A 24510-nucleotide genomic window follows, 5' to 3' on the forward strand; every position below is an offset into this window, starting at 1 on the left:
CTGCCTGCCCTTGATCTCCTGTGCCGGTGAAAATGCCGTAGTTCCACAACTCTCCTGCTCCTTCTTAGACAATAGAAAGTTCTGCCATCACTCTAAGCCATAATCCTGGTTTCAATTCGGCATGAAATAGCCAATCCCAGGTAACAACCAAAACTCAGAGCTCAATTTAAACTTGGAATTTTCTTCTCCGTAGCCCAGACTGGCTCCAGATGGGGCACCTGCCGGGGAAGGGGAATCCATCCTCCTTTGCCCTCTCCCTTTCTCCCATGCTGGTTGTTCTTCCTGACCTCAGCAGGGTCAAAGTAGGGGGAGGGGCCACGCACGGTGGTTCACGCTTGTAATCCTAGCACTTTGGGAGGACAAGGTGGGTGGATCACTTGAGGTCAGGAGTTCGAAACCAGGCTGACCAACATGGCGAAACCTCATCTCTACTAAAAATACAAAAATTAGCTGGACGTGGTGGTGCGTGCCTATAATCCCAGCTACTCAGGAGGCTGAGGCAGGAGAATCGCTTGAACCCAGGAGGCAAAGGTTGTAGTGAGCCAAGATTGAGCCACTGTACTCCAGCCTGGGCAACAGAGTGAGACTCCATCTCAAAAAAAAAAAAAAATGGGAGAGGGAAGAAAACCAGAAAAATATTCCTGTGATGAGTGCTGCCTTCAGATGGCTTCTTGGTCTCTGCACCTGACAGATATTTACAGGCCTCCATATGTGACCCTCCATATGTTGCTGCCCCTTCAGCTGCCTCCAGCAAGAGGCAGGCACCAGTGCCCTGTGCCCAGACACAGGGCACACAGCAAGCCCTCCGATGATCCTTTGGGTGCCTTTTTTTACCAGGTTTTGGATCTGTGCGGAGCATTCCCCAATCCTCAGTCCTATATACCAACAACTTTCTCCAAAAATAACTTCCTGTTTCCACTGTCTTGATCTGTTTAATGTCCTTGCCTTAGATTAAGGGTCCAGTAGCCATTGTTGGATATTTCCTGTCAAGATGTGCATTGTGGTAGGCTATCTTGCAAATCCTTTTTTTTTTTTTTTTTTCTGTTTTTGAGATGGAGTCTTGCTCTGTTGTCCAGGCTGGAGTGCAGTGGCACGATCTCAGCTCACTGCAACCTCCGTCTCCTAGGTTCAAGCGATTCTCCTACCTCAGCCTCCTGAGTAGCTGGGATTACAGGCGCCTGCCACCATGCCCAATTAATTTTTGTATTTTTAGTAGAGACACAGTTTCGCCATGTTGACCAGGCTGGTCTCAAACTCCTGATCTCAGGTGATCCGCCCACCTTGGCCTCCCAAAGTGCTGGGATTACAGGCATGAGCCACCACGCCTGGCCTATCTTGCAAATTCTATCACTGTCCAATAAACTCTGTCTTGGCACCTCAGCTGAGACATGTGACCACTGGGTCATATTTCACCCCCAGTGCCTACCACAGGGCCTGGCACACAGCAGGTGCCCAAAAATATGTTTTGAATGAATTAGTAACATGATAACATGAATGTCTGGTTGGCCTGTTTATTTATTTTTGTGAATTAGTTCATTGTTCTCTGCTCAGTGTGCTTTTGCTTCTTGTGATTTTGATTAAGGGAAGGACAAGGCACTATAACACCACATGGCTGGGCCATCTGAGGAAGAGGGTATAGAAGAGAGGGGAAAGGGGAACAGCATGGAAGGAAAGAGGGAACAGCATGCATGTAGGCTCAGAGTATGTGTGAATGAATTAACAAAATTGAAAAAAGAGGGAGAATAATGACCAAAGGAGCTACTCTTTATATATTACTCTTCAATATTTATTGAACATCTTGTGTCAGGCTCTGTTCTGCATTCTTTATAGATGAGGAAATTGAGGCAGGAGAGTTTAAAAGTAATGCCCCACATATTAGAAACAACCATGTCTCTCAATAAGGCATCGATGCTAAATTGCAGTATAGCCCACACTGGCATCTGATAACAGTGCAGCGAGAATCAGAGTAAGGAAGTTCATGAGCTGGTCTCCCACCGCCTCCAGGATGGAGAGTTAGGCAGGAAAATCAAAGTGCACAGCAGAAGGGGAGAAGGGGAAGAAAAGACTACAGTCGTATATTGGCTTGTGTGCACAGAACCCATCTCTCAAAGGATACACGAGAAACGTGAAACATTGGAAACCTTCTGGGAAAGGAATGAGGAGGCTGGGGAGAGAGTTACGGAGAAAGTTTTCCCTATATATTTGCTTAGACCTTTTTTATTTTGCTTTATATGACTATATTAGCTATTTTCACAAAAATGTTTAAGTTAAGCCAGGCTCAGTAACTCACACCTTTAATCCCAGCTACTTGGGAGGCTGAGGCAGGAGGATCACTTGAGGCCAGTAGTTTGAGACCAGCCTAGGCAACATAGTGAAAACTCATCTCTTAGCTAATAATAACAATAATAATAATAATAACATTTAAGTTAAAAGAAGGAAATAAAAACTATAAAGGTCTTTGCCCTGTCTCTGGAAATGAATGTCTGGGAGTTAAGTCTGCAGCTGGGTCCTCAGTCCCTAGCTCTCCTGCCTTCCCATCCATTGCCCTCCATTCCTGCTCCTGAAACAGGTATACTGGGGGAGTCTGGCTGGGAAGAGGAGTGGCAGCTGTCACAAAGGCCAACCGATCACCACCCTCACTTGTCACCTAGACCACCTGACCTGACTCCAGAGTTCCCTTCCAGCCAGAGCATGTGGTAGAGACAGCCCCAACTGGAACATGGCAGGAAAAGGACAGCTGCCCCTCTGCTCACAACGAGCTGCTTGAAGGACATCCTTGTTCTGCTTGAAGCTATGGGATGTCCTTGAGCCTCCTCCACTGAGGGCCCTTAGGATCAATCCCACCTCCCTGATGAAGAAACTGAGACCCAGTAACAGAAGGGACTTGATCAAGGATATGGCTACTAGCAGGCCAGGGTGGAGCTCATGACTTTACATCAGCTGCTGTGAGGGGATGACTTGTGTTCCCCCAAAATTCTATATGTTGAAGTCCTAACCCCCAGGGTCTCAGAACGTGGGTGTGTTTGGAAATAGAGCCTTTACAGAGGTAATTAAAGTTAAATTAGGTCATTAGGGTGGGCCCTAATCAAATCTCATTGGTGTCCTTGTAAGGAGAGGATTTTAGGACACAGACACACAGAGGGAAGACCACGTGAGGACACAGGGAGAAGGGGACTGTCTTCAAGTCAATCAGACAGGCCTCAGAAGAAACCAACCCTGTAAACACCTTGATCTCAGACTTTCAGCTTCCAGAATTGTAAGAAAATACATTTCCATTGTTTAAGTTCCCAAGTCTGTAGTACTTTGTCATGGCACTATCCCCATCCTGCCCTGGGCATACATTATCTTATTTTATCTTCACAAGAAGTCCTCGGGGTAGGTATGCTATTCCCATTCTATGAGTAAGCCAAGTGAGCAAAGTTGCTTTAGAGTTAACTTAGCCAATGAAACTACTAAGTGAGACAATCAGCAGAAATCAAAGGACAGACAGGACACAGGGGCTCACACCTATGATCCTAGCATTTAGGGAGGCAGAAGCAGAAGGATAGCTTGAGCCCAGGGGTTCAACACCAGACTGGGCAACATAGCAAGATCCTGTTCTCCACAAAGAGAAAAAACGAAAACAAAACAAAAGACAAAGAAAGAGGAAGAAAAGGAAAGAAAAAGTGTAAAACTTTAAAGAAACAGGCATGGTACTTTGTTCTACTGTTAGAGTAACCCCGTCAGTTAATACATCACTTAGATGAAAATTAACATAGGATGCTCAGGTCTGCAGGACTTTTTGCAGCCGTGGTATCAAAGTCAAATTTCTCAGCCTGGAACAGCCATACAGTCTCCTAGATGAAACCTAAGTGCAAAGAGCTTTAGATGCCAAAGACCATGCTCCATCCACGGTACCTCCCATGGCCGCCCCCTGCTCATATAATCCTGGGTACTTTCACATCCAGCAATTTTATGGAAACATAGACATTCATAAGTGTATGTATGTCATAAGTATATATATACATATATATGTATATATATAAAATATTTACTAACGTAATGATATATAAATGTATGTAATGTGACCACCTCTATCCTGGATGCCGTCTAAAGATCATACTCCACCTAAGCAAGGCAGCACGATGTGGAGTTTTCTATAGCATTGGAGTCCAGCAGATGTGGGTATGAACCTGGCCCTGGCACTTCCTAGCTCTGCCTCCTTCAGCAATTCACTTGCAAGTTCCAGGTGAGGCCTGAAGACGTATCATGGGTTTGCACTTCCTCTCTATGCATTTCTGCCATCATCCTGAGAAGAGAGTTCCCAAGTAGTTGCTGTTCCTTCAGAGATAACAAAAAATGAGTAGACAGAGAGCAAAGCCATCCCAGCCAAGCTCAGCCACCAGACTCCCAACTTGAAGGAGAACCGCCCAGCTGAGGCCAGCCAAAATGCACTGCCCCAGATGACTTCTACCCCCATAGGAAGTAAATATTGATTGTCGAATGCTTCCAAATATTGTGGTTGGTTGTTACACTGCATTACCAGGCAATAGTTGACTAATATAGGCTATCAATGGGACTTAAAAGTAGTTGTACATCATCACACATAGCTTTAAATTGGTAATCAGTTGCTCCTGTTATAGCTTGAGAGAGGAAGAAAGGCCCTTTGCCTTTATGACTAAAATTCTAGCAATAACAAAACCAACAGTGAAAGTCAGGTGGCATAGACTCAGAGTTCAAAGCTAAGTGTCATCATTCAGTAACTAAGTGACCTTGGCCAAGTTACTTAACCTCTCTGTCCTTCAGTTAATAAGCTGGATAATAATCGTTTCTAAAGAATAGGACTGTGTGGGAATTGAATGAGTTCCTATATGTGCAGCATTTAACACAGTATCTGGCACATATTGTTAGTGACTGCTATGCATTGAGCACCTATTTCATTCTAGGCCCCAGGGTGGTCACTCTGCCTTGTTATTGCTCATCTTCTCAACAAATCTATGAACCCCATGTACCAATGAGCTCAGAGAGGCTGATCCATACAAATCTCTCCACCTACGTTTCTACCCCTGGTCCAAACTCTAGAATGCTCTTCCTTTGGAGCCCCTACCTATCTTCTTGAGACCTCAGCCTTGTTTTCACATCTTCAGAGATATTTTTCTACCCTACCAGCAGCCCATCCCTCCTCTGATAGCCTTTCACAACACCAGGTACCTGCCTGTCTTGCAGCTACATTAGTCAAGATAGGCCAGGCTCTGCTGCAGTAACAAACAAGTTCTGAATCTCAGTGGTTTAACAAATGTTTATTTCTCCTCGTGCTGTGTGTTCATTGTGGGATGCCAGAGGATGGGAGTGTAATTCATCAGAGCCACTCTGGGACTGAAGCCTAGCAGAGGCTTATTTTAACACCCACTTCCACACTCACTGCCACAGTGGAAAGGGAATGTGGCAAATGGTGCACTGACTTGTAAAGCTTCTACCCATCACTGAGACACATGGCCCTTATGCTTGCATTTCATGGGCCAAACAAGTCATGGTCATGCCTAACCTCAATGGGGTGGGAAAGTACAATCATACCATGTGTCCAACAAGAAATGAGGGGACAAGCTGGGCGCAGTAGCTCATGCCTGTAATCTCAGCACTTTGGGAGGCTGAGGCAGGTGGATCACTTGAGGTCAGGAGTTTGACACAGCCTGGCCAACATAGTGAAACCCTGTCACTACTAAAAATACAAAAGAAATAAAAAATAAAAATAAAAAACCTGTCTCTACTAAAAATACAAAAAAAAAAAAAAAATTAGCAAGGCATGGTGGCACACACCTGTGGTCCCAGCTACTCAGGAGGCTAAGGCAAGAGAATCACTTGAACCTGGAGGCGGAGGTTACAATCTCTGATTGCAAAAGATTGCACCACTGCAGAGTGAGACTCCATCTCAAAAAAAAAGAAAAGAAAAAAAGAAGTGAAGGGACATCCCTGGTAACTGCCATGGTAGTTCTGAATGTCCACATATGTGTGTGATTCTGATTAATATCTACCCCTCCGCTAGACTATGACTCCTAGGAATAGAGCCCATCTGGTTTAGCTCATCTTTGCATCCCTTGTGCTTTGCACACAGTAGGCACTCAACAAAATGTGTTGAGTACATTATTGAAAAGTGACTATTCCAAAGTCACCTTATGGCAAGATCTGAACTTCAACCCATACCTATATAATATAAAAACTTTTATCCATATTGCTATATCACTGTTTACTTCATTAGTCTGAATTCTATTAACAATAGCTAAACGTGGTACCCTCTTTTGAACTGTTAAATGTGTGTGTGTGTGTGTGTGTGTGTGTTTAGAGATAGGCTATCACTCTGTTTTCCAAGCTGGAGTGCAGAGGTGCAATTATAGCTTACTGTAGCCTCAAACTCTTGGGCTCAAGTGATCCTCCAGCCTCAGCCTCCATAGTAGCTATAGGTACATACCATCACACTCAGCTAATATTTTAATTTTTTATAGACAGAGGGTCTCGATATGTTGTCCAGGCTAGAAATCCTGGCTTCAAGCAATCCTGCTGCCTCGGCCTCCCAAAGCACTGGGATTTCAGGCATGAGCCACTGTGCCCGGCCCTGAACTGTTTTGGTTTTTGTTTGTTTTTAATTCTGAAAAGAGTTTAGGTAGGAATGGAAGGATTAGTTCATGTCTCAGTGGGAATTATTAATAATTCAGCCATACAGTTTTTTTTCTCAAAATCTGGCTTAGCTCTACCTGAGAAGCTAAATCTGGGGTGGAGGTGCTGGTATGGATCATGGGTTTAATGAATGAGATAAGGATGAAAAACAGGAAGGGGATTGTGCTCATTTGGAACCTTTACCACCCGTGTAACAGTTTGAGAGGAGACGACTTTTGAAGGACAACCTTTGAACATTCCCTGGTTTTGCCCACAGTGGACTCTGATTGCAAAAGTGACACATCCCCAGTTGGATAATCCATGTCCCTTCCTTAGAAGGCGCTGTCATTAGGAAACTAAGTCATCTGTGCAAGCTGAGCAGGCAAGTAAAACAAGGACTCTGTGGACATATAACTTTCCCTTTTCTTAATTGTGGCTGGAAGTAATTTTGCCAAAAGCAAGCAGGCCGTGGATATGAAATACTTTCACGAAAGTTACCACCACGCAGCACCCTGTAATTCTCAGGGCCTTGTGCAAGGGGATACCAAAGTGCCCTCTTGTGTAGAACCGGAGAACTACAAGCCCACAGCGGTCTTGGCTTCTCAAACGCATCCTTTACATCTTGCAAAGGGGAATACATGTTTTGCAAAGTATGTTTCCTAATACTTCTTCTTTGTTGTCAACCACAAGCATCTCAAACACAACATCGGATGGCTAAAAGACGTCTATTAACTGCTGGATTGTTAGCGGTGTGGGAAAAGTGAGAAAAGATGGCTGTAAACTGATATGCAGTACTGACAATAACATGTCCACGGTAATGAAGCCATTCAGATATTTTCAGTAATTACAGCCTTTACTCACTGCCAGCTTGAATTGCATAATGGGAAAAAGGGAAGAATGTTTTGTTTTTAAGGAAAACAGAAGACACACTCGGAAAGCGGCTGGAGCTGAAGGTGGGGGCGGGGACTGTTAATGTAGCACAGACATTTTGGCTCCGAGAAGCTAAAGAATTCAGCGGAGAGACTTCTTCCAAGATGAATAAACGTATTTTAAAGTGATCTGCGATTCATTTCACATCTCGGTTTTCAAAAGCCTCACTGAAAAGCGCACTCAGGTAGGGCATTTAAATTTAGCCTGGAGATTTCCTGAGTCTGAAAATACATTTCTGCAGACTTTACTACTTGTGGCTCAGAAGTAGCCATATCAACACAAGATATTTTTTAACCTCAAAGACACGGCATCGCTGGCACTTTTACTGGCTTCATACTTGAGGTCGATGCAAATCAGGAGCTCCCAGGAAAACGCCCACACCCCAGCCCTGCTTGCACCCTAAGCTGGGCGGGAGACCTTCTCCCACCGGCAGTACCCCGCTGAATGAGGTTTCCCAGCTCAAAATGCCAAAGAATGTCTTAACAAGTCAGAGCCTTTTTTTGGTGGTGGTGGTTGTTTTGGTTTTTGGGTTTTTGTTTGTTTGTTGTTTTATTTTTTATTTTTTATTTTTTTTTGGTGGGGAGGAAGGCAAGACACTTGCAAAGACTCACAACAGATATGATTCTAGTCATACAGAATCCATAATTGCCAATAACGCTACATATTTAAGAATAGGAAAAGACAGACAAGAAAAGATGGAATTAAAAAAAACAAACAAAACATTACTAAAGAATAGAAGAGTGAAATTGAGAAGGCAAGGAAGAGAGGGAAGGATGTAAAAACTATGACAATACATGGGTTATTCAAAAAGTAGCCTTTCTTCCTCATGAGGCCGCCACGCAGAGTACCACTTACATGAGGATGGCTGTGACACTGGTACTCATGGGAAGCTCTGGGAAATAAATTTGCTCCTCTGGAGAAGAAATGGCTGTGAAAATTCTCTGAAGGGGTAAGTGAAGACCTTTCTGGAAAGTTCTGGAAATGTCCTCCTCAAGCCAACTCTTCCATATGGATTTGGGGGAAGATGTGGATTCTCATTCATGCACATTTGGGCGTGTTTCTCCATTATCTTTTATAGTGGCACCCCCACTCTCTCAGTTGTTTACTTTGAGGCAAACACTGTCCTACCTTAGCTTCCCTCCTCTTTTCTCCAAATGTCATTTGAAAATTTGAAAAAAGAAAATTTAAATGAACTTTTTTTTGGTCAGAGGGCCCAAAAGAACTGAAATAGCCCCAGGAAAGCCCAACTACAAGAGAGTCCTTAGGAAAGCGAGTAGGAAAGGGAGTAGTGAGCTTCTAAAATAACAACTGTGCCCTGTTTCCAATCTCCTCAACGCACGACGGTGATCAATGCTGGCTTCTTGGGAGTGGACAGTATTAGCGGTGAACTCCCCATGGCAGTTGGAAGCCGAGAGCCTTGTGCATGGATACACACACAGGTAGTGTTTCGAACCGGAATCTTTCCCCACATGGTGGTATTTTTGGCTTAATCCTAAGCTAAATTTTATAAAAGGGCTTCTCTCTCTCAAGCACCTATTGGACTGATACAGAAGTTGCCCTCAAAGTAAACAACTGGGGAAGTGGGAGTGCCACTATAAAAGATGTTGGAGAAACACACCGAAGTATGCATGAATCATGTGCCCTCCGTTAGAACTCCTGTCTGAAGTCAGTGCAGACTCCAGCTAGGGGAGCAGCACACCCTCCAACAGAGTCTGAAATGACCTGCTTTGTAAAATATGAACTCTATGACAGTACACCTTTCTCTCTATTTTATTTTCAGCTGAGAAACTTGTTTGTGAAAGATCAAAGCATTTATTAAGCCAACTTTAGGATCTTCTTGTTATCCTCACTTTATTTTGGATGCCAATTCAGCCTCATTCTGAAATGCTTTTTTGCTTATTATTTATTCCATTTATTTGAGACAGCCTCTCTTCTTAAATCCATCCTAGAGTGATTTCTAGGTAATTAATAGAGATATAAATATTATAGTTATTTTCTACTTTTTATAGAAATGCCCCCATGCAATATGCCTATCCTTATGCTTACATTAAAACACACACACACACACACACACACACACACACACCAGATCTTGCCTTACAAATTTCAGGACAAAGTGAGTCTGTAACATAGTATAACATTTGCTGTAAATCATTGTAAATACCTCTTAATTGTCTTAGCTTCAGGCCCAAGAGGCTATCTGCAAAAGGAGATATTTCAGAGTTCAGAAACTCCTCCTCTGCCAAAGGCCCCCATAAAAACCACTAGAATTACAGGCATCCACCTCACCAACCCACCTGCTTAGGAAAGAACAAAAGCAGGGGAGGCTCCTTGGTGAAACTGGAACTCCACAGTAACAATTGAAAGTATCTTCATAACATGGTGCAAAGTAGGAGGTGGGAGGAGGCAGAGAAATTTGATCTTTATTAAAATGATTCAAATATTCAATGGAGGAGCTTCAAAGACACTGGGGGCCCAAGATGGGGAGCAGGGGAATGACTTAGAAAGGTAATAAAGTGTAACCTTTCAGATGTCCCTGCAGGAATAAAGGACAGAGAGAGGAAGATTCTTAGATATTCTCATCTTCTTATTCCGTTGTGTTATAAACAAATAAGAGAGTAGATTCAAGAAGATGGAGCTGGAAATGACAGAAAAGAAGGGTGAATGGGTGGATGAATGGATGGGTGGATAGATGGATGGATGGATAACCAGATGGGTGAATGGATGGATGGGTAGATGGATAGGTGGGTGGATGATGGGTAGATGGATAGGTGGGTGGATGGGTGGATGGATGGATGGATGGATGGACTGATGGATGGGTAAGTGGATTAAATGTGTAAGACCAGTAGACAGGTGGGTGGATAGCTGTACAGGTGAGTGAGTGGGTAGATGGGTGAGCAAGTGGGTGGGTGATGGATAGGTGGATGGAAGAAAGGGTGGGTAAATGAGCAGGTGAACGGATAGGTGGATGGGTAGGTGTTTGGAAGGAAGAAGGGTGGGTGGGTGGGTAAAAATAATAAGCCTTTTCCTATTCTTATATGTAATTTCATTACAGCATGTCCCCCTCAATACTCACAGGTCTTTCATTTTGAAAATTGCTGACAAGTGCTGAATGTAGTAAAATAGGCACTCATACACCCACTGCTAGTGGACACATAAATTGGTACAACTTTTCCAGATGAGAAAGCTTATTAAGAATCTTTAAAAGGCTGGTGCACCCGTATGTTCATAACTGCATTATTCACCATAGCCAAAAGGTAGGGACAGCCCAAATGTCCACCACAGATGAATGGATAAATAAAACATAATACATACAAGATCGTGCCACTGCACTCCAGCCTGGGCGACAGAGTGAAACTCGGTCTCAAAAAAAAAAAAAAAAAAAAGTAATACATACACATGCAATGGAATATTATTCAGCCTCGAAAAGGAAGGGGATACTGATACATGCCACAACATGGATGGAGCTCGAGGACATTGTGCCAAATGAAACAATCAGTCACAAAAAGACAAATACTGTACTTGTCTGAGGTCCCTAGAGTAGTCAAAATCATAGAGACAGAAGCGGAATGATTGATGACTGTCAGGGCCTGGAGGAGCAGGGGTAGGGTTCATATTTAATGGGGACAGAGTTTCAGTTTTGTAAGATGGAAAACGTTCTGCTGATGGATGGGGGTGATTGTGGTATAATAATATGAATGTACTTAGTGTCACTGAATAATACATTTAAAAACAATTAAAAGGTAACTTTTATGTTACATATATTTTACCACAATAGAAAAAAAAAAAGGAAAAAGAAAAAGATCAGTGCTCTCTGACCCCTTGTAAATCTACTTGGAGCAATCAGTCCTTAGGAAATACGTCAAAATGCCGACAAAGAATTGTGCACAATTACATGCGTTACCTAATTGTTTACTGGAATTAATATAAATGTCCAAAAAATTAGGAACTGATTAGGAAATGATACCTCCTTCACACCATGAATTATTAAGCAGCCATTTAAAAATGAGATTTGGCCGGACGCGGAGGCTCACGCCTGTAATCTCAGCACTTCGAGAGGCCAAGGTGGGTGGATCCACCTGAGGTCGGGAGTTCCAGACAAGCCTGACCAACATGGAGAAACCCCCTCTCTACTAAAAATACAAAAAATTAGCCGGGCGTGGTGGCGGGCACCTGTAATTCCGGAGGGTGAGGCAGGAGAATCGCTTGAATCCGGGAGGCGGAGGTTGCAGTGAGCTGAGATTGCGCCATTGCACTCCAGCCTGGGCAACAAGAGCAAAACAAAACTTCGTCTCAAAAGGAAAAAAAAAAAAAAAAGAGATTTACAAAATTATTTTAAAGATTATAGGTAATATGTGAGATCGTTTTAAATGATAAAAACTGAACACAAAATTGTCTGCATAACCTACTAATAAACTCCTAAAGGAAAAGAAATAGACTATTAGAAACAGGCCAAAAGATTATCTCCAATCCTCAGAGAAGGAGAATAATGGATAGAAGCTTTTCAGTTTTTTACACCTTTATGTTCTAAACTTCCTACAATATGTGTGTGATAATGGTGGGTGGAGTTAAGATAGCAAATGGAAGGAAGAAGTATGGAGATGTGTCTCTTTGAGCAAAGTCAAGGGGTAAGGGAACGTGATCTGAATCGGCGTCAGAATAATGTGTGCAGAGAAATACTGCTAATGCTACAACTAGCAAAGAGGCTTCCAAAAGTCCACCAGGAGTGGAAGACCTGAATGGAAGATGAGCTGGGCGTGGGCGTGAGGAGAATGGGCGTGGTCCTGAAGAGGAGTTGGGGGTGGTCCTGAATGGGGAGGGCGTGGCCTGGAATGGGCGAGGGGCGTGGTCCTGAGTGGAAGAGAGGCTAGTCCTATAGGGATGCGAGTGGTCAGGGAGGGTGTAGGCGTGGTCCTGAAGGGGACAGGGGCTGGGATCGGGAAGAAGTAGGTGTGGTTGTAAAGGGGTGAGGGGCGTGATTATCACAGGGCTCCAAACAGATGCTTTTGCCAAGCTCCTAGGCAGTCTTCAGAGCCAGAATCTCACAGACTCCTTTGTCCTACAGTGAACAAACCAGGCTAGAGTTTTAAGGGAGGTCTAAGGAAAGGACTCAAAGAGGAGTCAGAGTCAATTAAGAGCTTTTCAGAACTAAATATATTATTGAAATAGCCAATGGACTGATTATTTCTACTCTATAGATTTTTTCAACTGGGGACAGGGTGGAGAGTAGTTGTTGAGGGGGTTTTTATAAATGAGAGGATCAGGCAAACATTCTCTTCCTGAAAGCTGCCCGTGAGTGAGTATATTAATTATTCATCCGACAAATACTTATCAAGTGCCTACTATGTCAGCAGGGCACTAGGCTCTGGGGAGATCAGCGACCAAAACAGATGAAGGTCCCCGCCTTCGTGGAGCTTGCATTCCAGGGGGAACAAAGGACAGTAAATGTAATAAACGTGACCAAAGGGAGTGGCACGTCACTGTGTACTTGGCACCACCCTGGTGCTGGGAATGGAAATTCGAGTGTCTGTCTGCTCAGGGTACATCACATACCCACGCCTGCCCACAGTGTCCTCACTGGAGTCAACAGCACTTGAATAATGGAGAAAGACCCTAATACTTGGGATATTGCGCATTGCTGAATTCAGTGTCCAACACATGGCAAGCACACAGTAAACTTGTACTGAATGTACTGAACAGTAAATGAATGAATGCATCAATCAGTGACTCAATCAATGACATCGCTCACTTGAAGGGCAGAAAAATCAGGGTTCTAGAAAGAAAAGTGTACCAGTAAAAAGGGGTTTGCCAGCATGAGGACCTACTGTGTATCAGGCACTCTCTGTCCACATAAGACAGACAGACACACACCCACATACACCCACACACGCATGCTTGTGCAAGGTTGAGCACACGTTGACACAGAAAGGCTCTATGCCCTGCACAATGGCCCACACCCATACTCAGGGAGCTAGGGTTTATATCCAGGTCTATCTTTTCCTTCCACTCCCTTCCCTGGGTGTCTCTGTGAAATAAACTCAGCTGCTAAGTTTTCTCTTTGCCCCAAGTAACTAAACCCTGAAGAACTTCCCAGGAATCCAGATATGTTTGCAGCAATAGTGACTAAATTTGGTGCCTGAGACGGGCCCTTTGTCATCTTTATCTAACATGTCAGAGGTTTCTTCTAATTGGGTTTGCTTATGGGTGTTCCGCCCAGCCCTACAAATTTCTGTCAATAGAATCCTAGGGACTGACTAGGTTTAAATCTCATCTTACAGTGAGTTCATAAAAGCAGTGTCACCTCCTCTGGAGAGGGCTGGAAGGTAACCGGAAGCCCAGAAGAGCCCTCACTCCCAATCCCCTACCCATAAAGAGCCTGCCCTCTCCCAGCCCAGTTGACAGTAGGTATTTATACTCTGAGACCCAGAGATGCTGTTCCATGTATGATGACCCTAATGGCTAGCAAGCCAAGATACTGTTTGGAGAAGGACATAAATTAGACCTGGAATTTGCAGGATAAACATCTTCAAGATTTATTCCTGCAGCCACTCCTATGAGCACTGGTTTCAGAGTAATCACAAGGCTTCTAGGAAAAGGTCCTGCACATTTTTTTCTGGAGCCAAGGTGCTGGGAAAAGGCCACAGGCCCATCCTCAAAGCTCACCAGAAAGAAAGGTCCGTCCTGAATGGCAGGAGCTCTCAACCTGGGCGGGAGTCTGCTCTAAGAATGCAGCACTTAGGAGGTCTCCAAGCTTGGAGTTTTCCCCTGGTCAATGCCTTAGCAAAGGCTATTTTTTATTCCGCCAACTTCTGCTTCAAAAATTAGCTTTAGCCATGTCCGGGGTAGCGCAAAGTGCTTGGGTTTTGTAAGCTAGAGGTAGGCTTGGGAGCCAGCAGGAGGATACAGAACACACGTCCTCTTTTGTAGAGACAGGGTCTCCCCATGTTGCTCAGGCTGTTGTTGAACTCCTGGGCTCAAGCGATCCATCTGCCTTAGCCTCCCAAAGTGTTGGGATTACAGACATGAGCCACCGTGCCAGGTGGGAATCATTTAACAATGGCAGCCTGAGGCTCAGGACACCCAAGTAAGTTGACCAAGACCACAAGCAGAGGAAGAACTAGGATTTGAACTCAGATCTGCCTGACTGTTAAGCCCTTGGCTTTTCATTGTTCTATGCTGCCCGCCTCTTGAACACAACCGATCACATTGAGGTGCAATTCTGCCTCTCGAGGGCTGCCTCTGCGGCAGGGCTCAGGTCTGGGCCTGGAAGGAGCCAGCACTAGGATCTGGGTGCCAGATGCCCATGGCCAGAGCCAACTGGGAAGATGTTGAGTGACACCCACGCAATCAGTCTGTTACTGGAAAGGAGTCCTGATCCAGAACCCAAGAGAGGGTTCTTGGATCTCGCTCAAGAAAGAATTTGAGTTGAATCCACAGAGTAAAGTGAAAGCAAGTTTATTAAGAAAGCAAAGAATAAAGAATGGGTACTCCATAGGCAGAGCAGCCCTGAGGGCTGCTGCCTGTCCACTTTTATGGTCATTTTCTGATTATATGCTAAACAGGGGTTAGATTATTCATGAGTTTTCCAGGAAGTGGGCAGTTCCCAGAGCTGAGGATTCCTTCCCTTTTTAGACCATATAGGGCAACTTCCTGACGTTGCCAAGGCATTTGTAAACTGTCCTGGTCCTGGGGGGGAGTGTCTTTTAGCATGCTAATGCATTATAACTAGCATATAATGAGCCATAAGGATGACCAGAGGTCACTGTCATCACCATCTTGGTTTTGGAGGGATTTGGCCGGCTTCTTTACTGCCAGCTGTTTTATCAGCAAGGTCTTTATGACTGGTATCTTGTGCTGACTTCCTATCTCATCCTGTGACTTAGAATTCCTAACCTCGTCGGCTGGGCGCGGTGGCTCACGCCTGTAATCCCAGCACTTTGGGAAGCTGAGGCGGGCAGATCATGAGATCAGGAGATCGAGACCATCCTGGCTAACACGGTGAAACACCGTCTCCACTAAAAACGCAAAAAACTAGCCGGGCGTGGTGGCGGGCACCTGTAGTCCCAGCCACTCCGGAGGCTGAGGCAGGAGAATGGCGTGAACCCAGGAGGGGGAGCTTGCAGTGAGCCGAGATAGCGCCACTGTACTCCTGCCTAAGTGACACAGCAAGACTCTGTCTCAAAAAAAAAAAAAAAAAAAGCCTAACCTGGTAATGTGGCCCATCAGGTCTCAGCCTCATTTTACCCAGCCCCTATTCAAGATGGAGTTGCTCTGGTTTGAACACCTCTGACCAAATCCAGCCTCATTGATTCATTCATCAACAAATGCTCATTGAGCGCCTGCAAGGAGCCAGGTGCTGCTGTAGTGGAGCAAAACAGTGGAGAAAAAGTGCAGCCCTCATGAAGCTTGTATCCTACCGGGCAGAGCCAGACCACGAAAATAAAACAGGAACTATGTCAGCTGGCTGGTCATGAGTTCTATGAAGGCAGGTAGAATGGGGAGGGTGATAGATAAGGGATGGGGTCACCGTTGCCCATAAGGTGGTCAGGAAAGGCCTTTCTGCTCGGAGACTTAGAGGAAGCGAGAAATAGTGGGGAAGGAAGAACGGCCGTCCAAAATCCCAAAGGTGGTGGGAAGAACACATTAAAAATGGAGCCAAGGCTGCTTCGGAGGAGCGGAGAAGGGCGAGCAGAGCGCCCACTGGCGTCGGGGGCCGGGAATGCCACAGCTGTGAAGTCCAGAAAATGCTGAGCCCTCCTGAAATAAAGGCCGGCTTCCTCACGGAGGGGTGTCTAGGGCCTCAGGAATGAGGCAGAGGATAGCAAGCTCCCAAGCCTAACCGACCCCAGAATTTTTGGGGAGGAAACACATAACCAGAATAAACACTCCTCAGAAAACACATTGGAACCTCAGAAAAGGGGTTTCTGCGATTTTCAGCAGGAGCTGTTTTCTAAGCTAGAAAGGACAGTCAGGTCTCATGTCCTCGAGCTGTGGGCCTGGGGGAAGCAGACCAAATCCTCAATGAGCACAGCTCCCCGCCTTTGAGGAAAGGACGTTAAAAAACGGCCACGTGTGAACGTGGGTTAGCACCAGCACCTCTCTGAGCCTCAACTTGATAGTACTTGCTAGGCTGGATTTTTGTGAGGATTAAACGACTCAACTTGTGGCAAAATTGTCAGGCAAACTGTAAAGTGTTGAAGACATATGAGTCATATTCGTATCTCCCCCCAGTGGCTTAGCATCCTCGAAATACTTTTTATGTCAACTGGGGCAAAACCTTAGTCAAATTTTTAAGGATAAAAATATTGACCCTGAGGACAATAATAAAAATTCACAGTAAAAATATCACAAACAACAAAAGCTTCATCTACGACTTGTCTGTGCCTGGCCCATTTACATACATTAGAACTAGTCACAGCAACCCTGTGGGGTAGACATTACCATTTTCACTTTATAGATGGGAAACCCAAGCATCAGAGAGGTTAAACAACCTGTCCAAGGACACACAGCAGGCAAAGATGCCACTGGGAAGATATTCGTTCATTCATTTAAGAAATATCTGCTTGCTACTTTCTCTGTCCTGTTCCCTAAGGTTTCAGAGAGGACCTCCCGCACCATGTATTACTTGCAAATAGGTCACTGTGGTGAAACGAAGTGATGATACAGACATACAAAATGTACTGCAGAAACAAACTCAGGCCTGGAGGAAAAGAAGGCTCCCTGGAGGAGGTGATGCCAGTGCTGAGCTTTGGAAATGAGTGGGAGGCAATTTGGACAGAGAGGAAGAAAAGGGGGCTTCTAGGGTAAGCGAACAGCTCCAGAAAATACATCCAATGGAGAACAGCAGCCTAGACCTTCTCAATCAAACGCTGTCTTCTGCCCTCAAGCAGAGCTATTCCTGGTGCCTGGACAGTAGGGAACCCCATGGAAAAACGTGCTCACTTCTTCTCAGGGCATTGGTTTTGAACAGTGGTTTTGAAAGTGTTCTCCCTAAACAAACCAGCAACATCAGCATGACAGCATGACCTGAGAGCTTACTAGAGACACAAATCCTCAGGTCCCACCCGAGACTTGTGGAATGAGAGCCTCTGCAGGAGGGGTCCCGCGATCAGCATTTTAACCAGCTCTGATCCTGATGCTCCGGAAGGGAAGGTCTGAGGACGTCATGTTTGCTACCCGAAGTGTGGGACTCTGATCAGCCCAGTCCGCGAGAATGTTAGAATCTCAGGCCCCACCCCGGACCTACTGAATCAGAATCTGCATTTCACAAGATCCCCAGGGAACTGTATGCATATTAACATTCGAAAAGCTGGTGACACCCAAATTTGGAATGGCACCTCCTTGCAGCTGTAAAACTCCAACAGAAACTCTTGGGAAAATCACCCAACCTTTTATTTCTTCTGAGAAAACTCGCAGGTGGGAGGGAAGCCCGTCAGGCTCAATTAGGGCCGTGAGACCCTTTGATTCTTTCCAATCTCCCGATAAGAACGCGAGGCCAAGGGGCGCTGGGGGCAGCCCTCTCCCAATAAGGAGAAAGTGCTTCCCTCCAGGAGGCAGGAAGCCAAACAGTGCTCTTCTGCCAGCTTGGCCAAGGAACGTCCCCCTCGTGGAGCCTCTGGAATTGAGAAGAAAATTCCTTGCAAATTCCACGGCCATCTCAAGCCAGTGCGAAAACGCAAGGGCAGCCCAACGTGGTGCAGCCCAGCTCAAAATGAGTTCAAAACAATTACGAGCCAACATGTGTTTCCTATGAATGGTGCAAGTGTTAAAACGGATTTAATTTTCTTTTGTAAATAAAGAGGCCCATCCAGACCGGCCTGTTTATCTCCCTGGGAGAGATGAAAGTGTTTCATCTGCCAGTAGCCTCTGCCGGCTGCGGAGGTTGGGGGCAGCTCTCTGGACCCCATGTGTTCTCTATCTTGTAATCCAAAGTCATCTTTCCCATGTGGAACTGTTTGAGCACCATGAGGTCTTTTCTCGAAGTCTTACTTTTAGTTATCTAAAATAGTCCTCCCCTTTTTTTTTCTTAAACATATTAGTGATTCATAAACAGTAAAATTAGTCTGCTAGAAGCTGATGGAGGTATTCATCCTGGTGGCGCCTGCTTTCCTGGGTTAGTAGTTAAAATAAATCATTGCTGTCACGATGGAATTCAGGCCTAAAAATCACCTGTAGGAATCCCTACCCGCCCCCTTCACCTCCCCCAGGCCTCCAGAGCATCTAGGATCAAAGCTATCTTCCTCACTCCTGCTGAGGCGGGAGAGAAGGGAGGAGAAGGAGGAGGAGGCACAGAAGGAAAATCGCAGAAGTTATACCAAACCAGGAAATTAATGTCTCTGCTCTATTGTTGAAACTGGAAGCACAAAAGTATGAGGCCAATTTATGATATTAGTGTTTCTAAAGCAAAATATGATTAACCACTTCATTATGTAAAGTTGTTTCCACTTAACCTCTTTGTGCTGGCATCCAGAACTTTTTTTTTTAACTGCAAATTTAATAAATTCCAACATGCCCAAACTTCCTGACTTCCACTGTCCACCACTGGTTTCTTTAGGAAACTTCAATAGCGAGAGATAACTGGCGAGGTCTGCTCTGCCTACCTTCGCGGCACATGCCATAATCCAGGATCAGGCAAATAAGCTTTCATCTTCGAAGCACTTAAGTTAATTACGTGGAGGCTGGTGGAGGCCCCGGAGCCGGTTCTGCGCACAGCCCTCCCAAAGTCAAACCTCATAGGATCCAGATGCAAACCCTTGGCAACTTAAGCCCAACAAATTTCCTTTGTCAAGAAATGCAAACAGCCAAACACTGAAGCATAGGCTACTTCAGTGAGTCGGCCTCCTTGTGCGCTGGGGCCTGCAGAGCCCAGGCCAGAAACCCAGATCAGAAATGACTCAAATGTGCAAGTGGTCAGGACCTAGCTGGTTCTCAGGAGGACCATGGGTTGTTCGATTTTATTTTGGATGGGTTACCGACCATGCGTGCTGCCTCCTTTTGACATTTTGACAATTTGAAAGGAACGCATCCCAGAAGCAAGGATGTGGGGGGAGTGTGTTGTGGGCGGGCAGGGAGAGTGCTGTTCCCACATCCAGCAGAGTTCTCACTGCAGGGTTTCTGCCAAGACTCCTGCGCCCTTCCTCTCTTTCTGACTCCTTCCTATCTGTCCCATCTACAATCATCTCTTTTCCTGGACCCCTCTACAGACCCAAGCACCGTGTTTGGGGATGTCTGTGTCTGTCCTTTGTTCCCATTGTGCACTGCACAGCCCATGCTCATCATCTGGAATTTTCAGGATAGGGCAACCTCCTGCCCCTGGCTGCATGCTCCAGGTTCCATGAGAGGGACATCCATGGTCGTCCTCGTCCCTCCTGCCTTTCAGGGTGGCTTGGACTGCGTGGGTGAACCTGCCTGATTCTGGGGGTGGCCAAAGGAGGTGCACTGGTGCAGCACTTATCCGACACAGTCACCAGCTTCTAGACACAGCACAGCGGATACTTTGGTGCTGTCCACCCCACTTCAGTGGATTTAGAGCTCAGGCAGATTCAGAGGAGAGGGGTGTGCTTGTTTATCATCTTTTAATTTTCTTTTTTTTTTTTTTTGAGATAGAGTCTCGCTCTGTTGCCCAGGCTGGAGTGCAGTGGCGTAATCTCGGCTCACTGCAAGCTCCGCCTCCTGGGTTCACACCATTCTCCTGCCTCAGCCTCCCAGCCCACCACCGCTCCCGGCTAGTTTTTTTTATTTTTAGTACAGACGGAGTTTCACCATGTTAGCCAGGATGGTCTCGATCTCCTGACCTCGTGATCCACCCGCCTCGGCCTCCCAAAGTGCTGGGATTCCAGGCGTGAGCCACCGCGCTCGGCCAGTTAGCATCTTATTACAGGTTGAATTGGGTCTCCACAAAAGGTATGTTCAAGTCCTAGCTTGTGGTGCCTGTGAATGTCACTTGGAAACAGGCCCTCTGCAGATGCAATCAAGGTAAAATGAGGTCACATCGATTAGGGTGGGTCCTAATCTCATGACTGGGTGTCCTGATAAGAAGAGGAAGATTTGGACACAGAAACAGACACACAAGGAAGGAGGCATGTGAAGAAAGAGGCAGAGACGGCAGCCATGTAACTAAGAGCCAAGGAAGGCCAAGGATTACAAGCAGTTATGGAGGCTGGAAGAGGACAGAAAGGATCCCCCAACCCCAAGAGGGAACATGGACTTGAGGACATGTGGATTTCACTTCCAGCTTCCAGAACTAGGGAGGAATCATTTAGGTCGTTTTAAGCCACCCAGCTTGTGGCACTTTGTACTGCAGCCACAGGAAACTAACATACCTCCTAAAGCCTCAATGATAATCACCTGCTTAGGGTTTCCCAAGTGGACTCTGAGCATTGCAGGGGGAGAAAACTATACCCTTTCTTCCCCCATGGCAAGCTCCATAGCCAACACCCTATAACAAAAGACATATTAACAAGAGAAAAATGCAACACATTGATTCCATCTAAGTTTTATGTGACATGGGAAACTTCAGAAATCAAGACTCAAAGACACAGGAAAACAATGCATTTTTCTGCCTGGGTTTGCAAAGAGTGGAGAGTTGTGTGATTGGAGAGAGAGGGTGTGATCTCAGGGTCGTAAACTGGAGGTGCTCAGCAAGGCCCTGTTTGTTCAGATGCGTCTTGGCATTTCTGTCTCTTCATTCCTTTCCTCCGGGTACAGGTCAGGACACCTGTCACATGAGGGTCTCTACTTTCAGGGGAGTGGGCCAGAGAATCCTTTCACGCCAGCTGTCACACAGCAAGGCCGGAGAAGGGCAAATAGTGGCCTTCCTGCCTCTGCTGTTTTCTCAATTTCTGAGGTGCTATGTATTGGGGTTGTATGTCCTGCAACCTGTCAGCAACACAGGGAGTGGGGACCAGGTTATCCACAGCTTTGCCTGCTCTCTTTACTGGCACATAGTAGGGATTCAGTATGAGCGGTGAAGCCTGCACTTGCTCAGCTGGACTTATGAGCCCTACCCACAAGTGTCTGGCTGCCTCTTGCATTTCATCACCGGCCCCCAGGCCCCGTCTGCTTAGCCTCAGCTACCCTGGGTCTTTGCATGTTCCTGGACTGGGACTGGGATGCCCTGCCAGCCCCCAGCCCTCAACTAGTCTGTTCTCCCTCCCTGTCTTACCCATCCTGCTTCTACACCTGGCCAGCTCTCACTCAACTGGCAAGCCAACTGAGAGGACCCTGCTTCAAGGTTCCAACAGAGCTTCCCCAAGCCCCATCCAGCCTGGCTCAGGGCCTCTGTGTCCCCACAGCCCCTTGCATAGCACTTGTCACACGGTACTGTCATTGTGCATTCAAAGGACTCACTCACAACCACCTGAGGGCAGGGGTCATGCACCACCCACCTCCAGACCCCCAGCCCTCTGCCAGTCAATGACCCATGGGATGCGTGTTGAGTGGATAAATGCCTAAAATGAATAAATGCTCCATAAATAACTGAGTGAGTCTCAACAGTCTCCCCAAATGTGCATCCATATGAATCCCAACCTCAAAGGTCATATCCCCACATAGGAACAGAAATAGGAGACAAGGAAACCAGCAAGGCCTCCTGTTCCCTAAAAGACCAAAGATAAGTAAAGGGGAAAATCCCTGTAAATTCCCTATGTTGGGCTCCCTTTAAGCTGGACATGAAACATGCCTCATGAGCCCTTGCTTTTTGGTGTGTGCATGTAAGAAAAATTATATATATTTTTTCCTTTTTTTGTTTCTGAGACGGAGTTTTGCTCTTGTTGCCCAGGCTGGAGTGCAATGGCGCAATCTCAGCTCACTGCAACCTCCGCCTCCCTGGTTCCCCGGTTCAAGCAATTCTCCTGCCTCAGCTAATTTTGTATTTTCAGTAGAGACGGGGTTTCTCCATGTTGGTCAGGCTGGTCTTGAACTCCTGACCTCAGGTGACCTGCCCGCCTTGGCCTCCCAGAGTGCTGGGATTATGGGCATGAGCCACCGTGCCTGGCAAGAATATTATATTTGTCTAGCTGTAGAAAATTTTCTTCTTTATGAGCTTCCAAACCCATCTCATCAGTGTGCAATGTTGACTGTTTGCTTTCTCCTGAATGAATATTGTTGCTGGCAGGAATAGCGATATGATTAATGCCCTGGGGGTGGTTAGCTTGGGATGCCCAAGAGGGACCCACTGGATAACTTTGTAACACTGATGCTGGGAAGAAAAGTTCCAGATGCAGGTGTTTAATTTCTCACGAGATCCCGAATCTAGGAAGAATATTTCTAAAATTTAAACAGCCAATCACTAAATATTTCCCAATGACCACAACCCACCCAGAAGGGGAAGTTAGGGCAGGCCATGTCCCCCTGGTGTGACAGTTTTTATCCTAAACTTTGTCCTGGACAAAGTGGCCGGCGACACAGCAGCTGTGATCATGTCACTGCACTCCCCACTTCCATCCACAACTTCTTGCCAAGCCACAAATTTGCCATTCTCTCGTTTCCTCTGCCTGACACTAGATTCCCTTCCTGCATTGGCCCTGCCACCAACTCCTCCTGCAGGTCTCAGCTTAAATGTTACCTCCTCAGGAGACCTTTGAGCCCCATTCCAGCTCAGCCCCTCCTGCAGGCCCTTGTGTGATGGTCCCCAGGTAAGGTGACTGCATCTGCCCTGGCCACACCACACTCCAGCACCCAGGCTCACACCTGGCACAGAGTGAGATCTCAATATCCGGAAAGTAAAAACAGCTTGGCCATCTCTTTGCAGACTCTGGCTCAGTGAAAGGCACACACTGGCAGGCGGACAGAAACTGTCATTCATGTATAGTGACTCTAAGAGAGACCCAGAATAATCGTGGCTTAACAAGAGAGAGGTTTGTTTCTCTCTCACCAGGGACCCAAACTTCCTCTGTCTTCTTGCTCTGCCTACCAGGAAACTCCCACCTCATGGCCCAATATGGTTCCTCTGGCTCCTGCCCTCACATCTGCACTCTAGCCAGTGAGGAGAAAAGGGGCAGAGGAAGGACATGCCCTGCAAGTTGCACACATCACTTCTGTTCACAGCTCATTGGCCGGAACCTGATCCCATGGCCACACCTGGTTGCAAGGGAGTCTGGGAAAGCAGGCATCAGCTAGGCAGCCACATGCCAGCTGAGAACTCAATTACTCTAGAAGCAGGAAAGAATGGACATTGGGGGACAGTGGAGGACTGCCACCTCCAGGGATCATCCTGAGTAATTCTCACCATCCTCTCCTCATAGACAGTCTCTAACCAGTCACCACGTCCTTGTCCCTTGGGTTTAACCTTCCAAAGGTCCTCATCCCTTGGCCGGAATGCCACAGTAATCCCCTCCCCCACCAGCCCTGCCACCCCACCACAACCACGCTGGCCCCAATCTATCCTCCACATCTGATAGTCCATGTGGTACAACCCTTGTGGTGAGCAATTTGGAAATATATATCAAAATTGCAAATTCCCATGGAGCCCTTGATCCAGCAATTGATGCTGCTTATGTGCAGACAAAGTGTTGCCATCCATTGTGCTCCAGTGCTGCTCAGTGCAGGGCTGTGCATGACAGAGAACAACCAGAAACAATCCAGTAGCCATGCTTGTGGGATTGTGAATCAATCAGACTGCACCTGTGCATTGAGACCCTACCTATTGCTCACGAACAAGGAAAGGCTAGGTAGGTGCAGTGGCTCACTCCTGTAATCCCAGCCCTTTGGGAGGCCGAGGTGGGAGAATCCCTTCAGCCTAGGAGTTCAAGACCAGCCTGAGCAACAGAAGGAGACCCCCCCCATTCAAACTTAACCGGGTGTGGTGGCACGCACCTGTCGTTTCAGCTACTTGGGAGGCTGACGCGGGAGGATCACTTGAGCCAGTGAGGTTGAGGAGGCTGCAGGGAGCTGTGATTGTGCCACTGTACTCCAGTCTGGGTGAAAGAGCAAGACCCTGTCTCAAAAAAA

This window comes from Colobus angolensis, unplaced genomic scaffold (assembly GCF_000951035.1).
Source record: "Colobus angolensis palliatus isolate OR3802 unplaced genomic scaffold, Cang.pa_1.0 Scaffold143, whole genome shotgun sequence".
Taxonomy (NCBI): Eukaryota; Metazoa; Chordata; class Mammalia; order Primates; family Cercopithecidae; genus Colobus; species Colobus angolensis.